This window comes from Eurosta solidaginis, unplaced genomic scaffold (assembly GCF_040869045.1).
Source record: "Eurosta solidaginis isolate ZX-2024a unplaced genomic scaffold, ASM4086904v1 ctg00001458.1, whole genome shotgun sequence".
In the NCBI taxonomy this organism is placed as follows: Eukaryota; Metazoa; Arthropoda; class Insecta; order Diptera; family Tephritidae; genus Eurosta; species Eurosta solidaginis.
This window is the reverse complement of record NW_027137137.1, coordinates 91,320-99,071: the sequence shown is the minus strand read 5'-3', so window position 1 is coordinate 99,071 and position 7,752 is coordinate 91,320. Positions and strand designations below refer to the sequence as shown.

The following is a 7,752-nucleotide window of genomic DNA, read 5'->3' as shown; positions in this document are numbered from 1 at the left end:
AAATGACATTTCATGACATTCAAAAAAAATTCTCATTAAATGCTTATTAATTATCAATATGATTGTAATATACATATTTGAACATAATCGGACATCAGAGTCCATTTTAAGTACTATACTAGGTGGATGAGTATGAATTTGTACTACGTAGATTCCTTTTGAATTTAATATGATGAATGCTTATAAGCTTTAAATCAATAATTGATATGGTAACAAATTATAACTAATATTATTATGCACGTAAATGTATGCGCGCGTATGAAATTTTTCCATTGAGTCTATAGAAATTTTAAATTGTATTCCAAGTATTTATTCAATTAAATGCAATTTAATTAAAAAAAAAAAAATCTATGTACATATATACATAAAATAAAAGAAAAAGTTGGATATGCCAACAACACGCGGTGTTCCCAAGCGGTCCCCCATCTAAGTACTAACCGCGCCCGACGCTGCTTAATTTCGGTGATCGGACGAGAACCGATGTATTCAGCGTGGTATGGTCGTTGGCAAATTTTGTTTGCCTAAATCGGTATAAGCATGGCTACTTTAATGTGTATACTTGCAGTTGTGAATTTGTCCTTTTTTTTTAAATGATATAAGTCGACTTAAGTAAATTTTGTTATATACTTTATAGTTTAGTGTATTCAGATACTTTTGCTACTTAAATCCGATTTTTTACAAAAATGAACTTATGCCCTTTTTGTAAAATAAGCCTGCTATTATACACATATTTATATCGCTTGGCTTGTGTCGGGGTATATTCATTTGCATGAGTTTTCATTATGCATACATACGTATGCTACTTAGTGTAAACGAACATTCATACATACATACTACATATGCATGTACATCTTAATAACATATCTTTCTTTTATGTATTGTATTAGAGAAATTTTGAAATCTTTGTTAAAAAATATTGTGGTCCTGAAAAGGACCGTTTGTTTGAATGGGTATTTATTTTGTTTTAATATGTCCGTAAAAATGAATTTAACCGCCGAAACCATACAATGTACGACCTTGCCTTTTCAATGCATATACAACATCCATAGCCGTAACTGTTTTCCTTTTAGCATGTTCAGTATATGTGACTGCATCACGGATAACATTTTCTAAAAATACTTTTAGAACACCACGAGTTTCTTCATATATTAAACCAGATATACGTTTTACGCCACCACGACGTGCTAAACGTCGAATAGCTGGCTTTGTGATACCTTGAATGTTATCACGTAAAACTTTGCGATGACGTTTGGCGCCACCTTTACCTAATCCTTTTCCACCTTTGCCACGACCAGTCATTTTTTCTATTTAGCACTTTTTTTAGCTTTCACAAGAACACTTCACTTGATCACTTCACTTCACAACTAATAGCTGGTTTACCGAAAGTAGCTGCTATTTATACAAAAATCCACAACATTGAGTGAGCTACCATTATGTGCCATAAATATTTCTATCTCATTTTAACTCGCACAATATTGCAACCCTAAAAAAATGAACATATGAAACGTTTTTATGTATTTTATTATATGTATTTTCACACATGGCAGCACTAGGTTTATTAAGTGAAGTGTTCAGTGATCAGTGTTTATTTTAAATTGTGAAAAATAAAAGTGAGAAATGGCTCGTACAAAGCAAACAGCCCGTAAATCGACTGGTGGTAAAGCGCCACGTAAACAGTTGGCCACTAAAGCTGCTCGCAAAAGTGCGCCGGCAACTGGTGGAGTGAAGAAACCGCATCGTTATCGTCCCGGTACAGTCGCTTTGCGTGAAATTCGTCGTTATCAGAAGAGTACCGAACTGTTGATTCGTAAATTGCCATTCCAACGTTTGGTACGTGAAATTGCTCAAGATTTTAAAACTGATTTACGTTTCCAGAGTTCAGCTGTGATGGCATTACAAGAAGCAAGTGAAGCATATTTAGTTGGTTTGTTCGAGGATACAAATTTGTGTGCCATTCATGCAAAACGTGTCACAATTATGCCAAAAGATATTCAATTGGCTAGACGTATACGTGGTGAACGTGCTTAATTCCATATTTTAATAAAAATAAACATTATAAACGGTCCTTTTCAGGACCACAAATTTTTTAAACAACAAAGATCAAAAATAACTGAAGCAACTATCAATTTTTATAATAATAAAATGAAAATTCGTATTCTTGCTATCTTTGATAGTAGCAGCTGTAGTTTTACCCTTAATATGGTGTGTATACCTACTCACGAGTATATACACATTTATTTGCTAAACACATATGTATGTATGTATGCACGGTTGTGTATTTGTACCTTTGGTACGTATGAATACAAGCCACAACTTTTTGCGCCTTTGTCGAGATGCTCATGCAAACATACGTACATATATACATACAATATGTAGTATGCGCGCATACTGTACTTTTTTAATGTTGCTCAGTTTTTTTTTCTGGAAAATGATATAAGTCAACTTTTTTATGAACATTTTCAAACACTATTTTATTAATTGAAGTAGTTGTTAACGCAGATTTCGTTAAAAAAAAAAAAATTTCTAAAAGTTTACTTATGCTCTTTTAAATTTTTCTTTCAAAAAATTTTTTTAAAATAGATAAATACATATATATGACAATATAATTAATCTCTTTGTATATATATTTTGTCGTCCTGAAAAGGACGGTTTTAAATATGGCGTCGTAAGAATATAAATCGACGATTACATCACTTATGCTTTCTTTTCGGTCTTCTTTGGCAAAAGTACAGCTTGAATATTTGGTAAAACACCACCTTGAGCTATGGTAACTCCAGACAATAGTTTATTCAATTCTTCATCGTTACGAATAGCCAATTGTAAATGACGTGGAATAATTCTAGTTTTTTTATTATCACGTGCAGCATTACCAGCCAATTCAAGAACTTCAGCTGCCAAATATTCCATAACAGCAGCTAAATATACTGGAGCACCGGCACCAACACGTTCAGCATAATTGCCTTTACGTAACAAACGATGAATACGACCGACAGGAAATTGAAGGCCAGCACGGTTTGAACGTGACTTTGCCTTTCCCTTTACTTTACCACCTTTACCACGACCAGACATTGTTGTTATATATTTCACTTAATACACTTTTTCACAAATACACACACTAGCTGAATAGCTTGGACACTTTATTCCCTAAACACAAATTGTGCTGCGCTTATATACTTTTTCGTTTGTACATTGAGCTACCCCAATCGCATGTTATCAAATTATAGCCGGCAATTTTTAACGAATAGTTACGAATAGCTTGAATGGTTTGTCGGAAAAAATATACTTAAAGGTGTGCATTTTAACACTTAGAAAATATTAAAAAGTGTTAGTGATAGTGAAGTGATTTTGTGAAAATTAAATATGCCTCCTAAAACTAGTGGTAAAGCAGCTAAGAAGGCCGGAAAGGCTCAGAAGAATATTACTAAAAACGACAAGAAGAAGAAGCGTAAGAGGAAGGAAAGTTATGCCATCTACATTTATAAAGTGTTGAAACAAGTGCATCCTGATACTGGTATATCGTCGAAAGCCATGAGTATCATGAACAGTTTTGTTAATGACATTTTTGAACGTATTGCTGCTGAAGCATCACGTTTAGCTCATTACAATAAACGTTCAACAATTACTAGTCGCGAAATTCAAACTGCCGTACGCCTATTGTTGCCTGGTGAATTGGCTAAGCATGCCGTCAGTGAGGGTACTAAGGCTGTTACCAAATACACAAGCTCCAAGTAATTTGTGCGACTGAGGAAAATATGCATAAAAGTGAAAAATGTTAACAAAAAGGCCCTTTTCAGGGCCACAAAATATAAATTAACAAAGAGATATGAAATTTCTAAGTCGATGAAAATTTTTAATTTTGTTTTGCAATTGAAACATCAATTTCGAAATTGGTCAGCACGCTAGCTAGGGCGCAATTGAAATTTTTTTATACTTATACTCAAGTATTATGGCGAAGCAAAACTGTAGAAGCGTTTAGTCAGACGTATTGGGTAAATAATTAATTGAATAAATTTTTGATCTTTTTGTTTGTATATTTTGTAGCCCTGAAAAGGGCTTATTGATAATTCAACATTAATGAATGTTGTGTCCTAGTAAATTATCACAAAAAACGCAGCATATTTATTTTTTAGCTGATGCCTTTTTTGTGGTTGGCTTTTTAGTTGCAGCCTTTTTTGGTTTGGCAGCAGTTGCTTTTGTTGCCTTTGGCTTAGCGCTGGCAGATTTCGACTTGGTTGGTTTGGCTTTAACGGCGCCAGTCTTTTTTGCGTCTTTAGCCTTAGATTTCTCACTTTTCTTTTTTTCGGCGGTTTTCTTAGTGGCAACAGCTTTTTTCACTTTTTTCTCACCACTTGCCTTTTTGACACCACTCGACGATTTTTTCTTTAATGTTGCACTATCTTTTTTGGCTTTTGATTTATCAACCGATTTCACAGATTTTGACTTACCATCACTAGATTTAGTGGCTGCAGCTGATAATTTAAATGAACCAGATGCCCCCTTTCCTTTGGTTTGAATCAATTTTCCACTAGTAACAGCCGATTTCAAATAGCGCTTAATAAATGGTGCCAATTTTTGGGCGTCACATTTATATGTTGCACTAATATATTTCTTAATTGCCAAAAGTGATGAGCCACCACGTTCCTTCAAATTCTTAATGGATGCATCTACCATTTGTTGAGTTGGTGGATGAGTGGGAGCAACCGATGGTTTTTTGGGTTTAGTTGCTTTTTTAGCAGCAACTTTCTTCTCAGCAACAGCAGCAGAAGCAGCTACTGGTGAGCTAACATTTGCAACAGCGATTGTGTCAGACATCTTCACTTAATTATTTTATTTAAACGTTTATTAACACTTGAAAATATATCAATATTAAGCACACAAAGCACAAACTCACTATTTATACTTTTTTATACGAGCGCAAAGAAAACGATACTCTGTTTAAAATTTGAGAAGCGCAGCGAAAAGATGGATGACAAATATTCCCATTTCAGTGCTACGTACCATTTACATTTGATAAACTTTTCATTTTAATAAATTAATTAAAATTCAGATATTAAAGGTATTGCAAATATTCATATAAAATTAGATAGCTGAAATGTGCTAGTTTAATATATGAGTTCATTTAAATTGATGAATTTCATATTTTCGGAGTGTCAGGGATTTTAATCAAAACTTTGTACTGATAAAATCGAATTTTTTCTCAATAAAGTGAATTTTCTTAAAATATATTTGTACTAATCAAAATTGTCATTCAAATATATAAAATATATTATATTAGAAATCAAAAAAACTTATCTTCGTTAAGTTTTAACAACAATATTTTATTTTAAAAAATATTTAAATGTTTCTATTGCAACACTAGAGTAACTCTATGTGGTTTCACTTGAAGGCATCTAAAGTTTGGAATTTTAGTCTGAATTGATTATTGATATTGGATGTCTACAACTTATATGTATGTATATTTAAATGACATTTCATGACATTCAAAAAAAATTCTCATTAAATGCTTATTAATTATCAATATGATTGTAATATACATATTTGAACATAATCGGACATCAGAGTCCATTTTAAGTACTATACTAGGTGGATGAGTATGAATTTGTACTACGTAGATTCCTTTTGAATTTAATATGATGAATGCTTATAAGCTTTAAATCAATAATTGATATGGTAACAAATTATAACTAATATTATTATGCACGTAAATGTATGCGCGCGTATGAAATTTTTCCATTGAGTCTATAGAAATTTTAAATTGTATTCCAAGTATTTATTCAATTAAATGCAATTTAATTAAAAAAAAAAAAATCTATGTACATATATACATAAAATAAAAGAAAAAGTTGGATATGCCAACAACACGCGGTGTTCCCAAGCGGTCCCCCATCTAAGTACTAACCGCGCCCGACGCTGCTTAATTTCGGTGATCGGACGAGAACCGATGTATTCAGCGTGGTATGGTCGTTGGCAAATTTTGTTTGCCTAAATCGGTATAAGCATGGCTACTTTAATGTGTATACTTGCAGTTGTGAATTTGTCCTTTTTTTTTAAATGATATAAGTCGACTTAAGTAAATTTTGTTATATACTTTATAGTTTAGTGTATTCAGATACTTTTGCTACTTAAATCCGATTTTTTACAAAAATGAACTTATGCCCTTTTTGTAAAATAAGCCTGCTATTATACACATATTTATATCGCTTGGCTTGTGTCGGGGTATATTCATTTGCATGAGTTTTCATTATGCATACATACGTATGCTACTTAGTGTAAACGAACATTCATACATACATACTACATATGCATGTACATCTTAATAACATATCTTTCTTTTATGTATTGTATTAGAGAAATTTTGAAATCTTTGTTAAAAAATATTGTGGTCCTGAAAAGGACCGTTTGTTTGAATGGGTATTTATTTTGTTTTAATATGTCCGTAAAAATGAATTTAACCGCCGAAACCATACAATGTACGACCTTGCCTTTTCAATGCATATACAACATCCATAGCCGTAACTGTTTTCCTTTTAGCATGTTCAGTATATGTGACTGCATCACGGATAACATTTTCTAAAAATACTTTTAGAACACCACGAGTTTCTTCATATATTAAACCAGATATACGTTTTACGCCACCACGACGTGCTAAACGTCGAATAGCTGGCTTTGTGATACCTTGAATGTTATCACGTAAAACTTTGCGATGACGTTTGGCGCCACCTTTACCTAATCCTTTTCCACCTTTGCCACGACCAGTCATTTTTTCTATTTAGCACTTTTTTTAGCTTTCACAAGAACACTTCACTTGATCACTTCACTTCACAACTAATAGCTGGTTTACCGAAAGTAGCTGCTATTTATACAAAAATCCACAACATTGAGTGAGCTACCATTATGTGCCATAAATATTTCTATCTCATTTTAACTCGCACAATATTGCAACCCTAAAAAAATGAACATATGAAACGTTTTTATGTATTTTATTATATGTATTTTCACACATGGCAGCACTAGGTTTATTAAGTGAAGTGTTCAGTGATCAGTGTTTATTTTAAATTGTGAAAAATAAAAGTGAGAAATGGCTCGTACAAAGCAAACAGCCCGTAAATCGACTGGTGGTAAAGCGCCACGTAAACAGTTGGCCACTAAAGCTGCTCGCAAAAGTGCGCCGGCAACTGGTGGAGTGAAGAAACCGCATCGTTATCGTCCCGGTACAGTCGCTTTGCGTGAAATTCGTCGTTATCAGAAGAGTACCGAACTGTTGATTCGTAAATTGCCATTCCAACGTTTGGTACGTGAAATTGCTCAAGATTTTAAAACTGATTTACGTTTCCAGAGTTCAGCTGTGATGGCATTACAAGAAGCAAGTGAAGCATATTTAGTTGGTTTGTTCGAGGATACAAATTTGTGTGCCATTCATGCAAAACGTGTCACAATTATGCCAAAAGATATTCAATTGGCTAGACGTATACGTGGTGAACGTGCTTAATTCCATATTTTAATAAAAATAAACATTATAAACGGTCCTTTTCAGGACCACAAATTTTTTAAACAACAAAGATCAAAAATAACTGAAGCAACTATCAATTTTTATAATAATAAAATGAAAATTCGTATTCTTGCTATCTTTGATAGTAGCAGCTGTAGTTTTACCCTTAATATGGTGTGTATACCTACTCACGAGTATATACACATTTATTTGCTAAACACATATGTATGTATGTATGTATGCACGGTTGTGTATTTGTACCT

General features: G+C 33.0%; 2 non-coding genes and 1 pseudogene across 2 annotated transcripts; 1 reads left to right on the top strand and 2 right to left on the bottom strand.

Annotated features, from left to right (window-relative positions):
• Positions 1–389: 389 nt before the first annotated feature.
• LOC137236209 (5S ribosomal RNA) lies at positions 390–508 on the bottom strand. Its single transcript, XR_010948305.1, has one exon. It is a non-coding gene; the product is annotated as a 5S ribosomal RNA (ribosomal RNA).
• A 1,109-nt stretch (positions 509–1,617) lies between these two features.
• Positions 1,618–7,489, top strand: LOC137236182 (uncharacterized; annotated as a pseudogene).
• LOC137236208 (5S ribosomal RNA) lies at positions 5,851–5,969 on the bottom strand. The gene has a single exon (XR_010948304.1). It is a non-coding gene; the product is annotated as a 5S ribosomal RNA (ribosomal RNA).
• Positions 7,490–7,752: the final 263 nt, after the last annotated feature.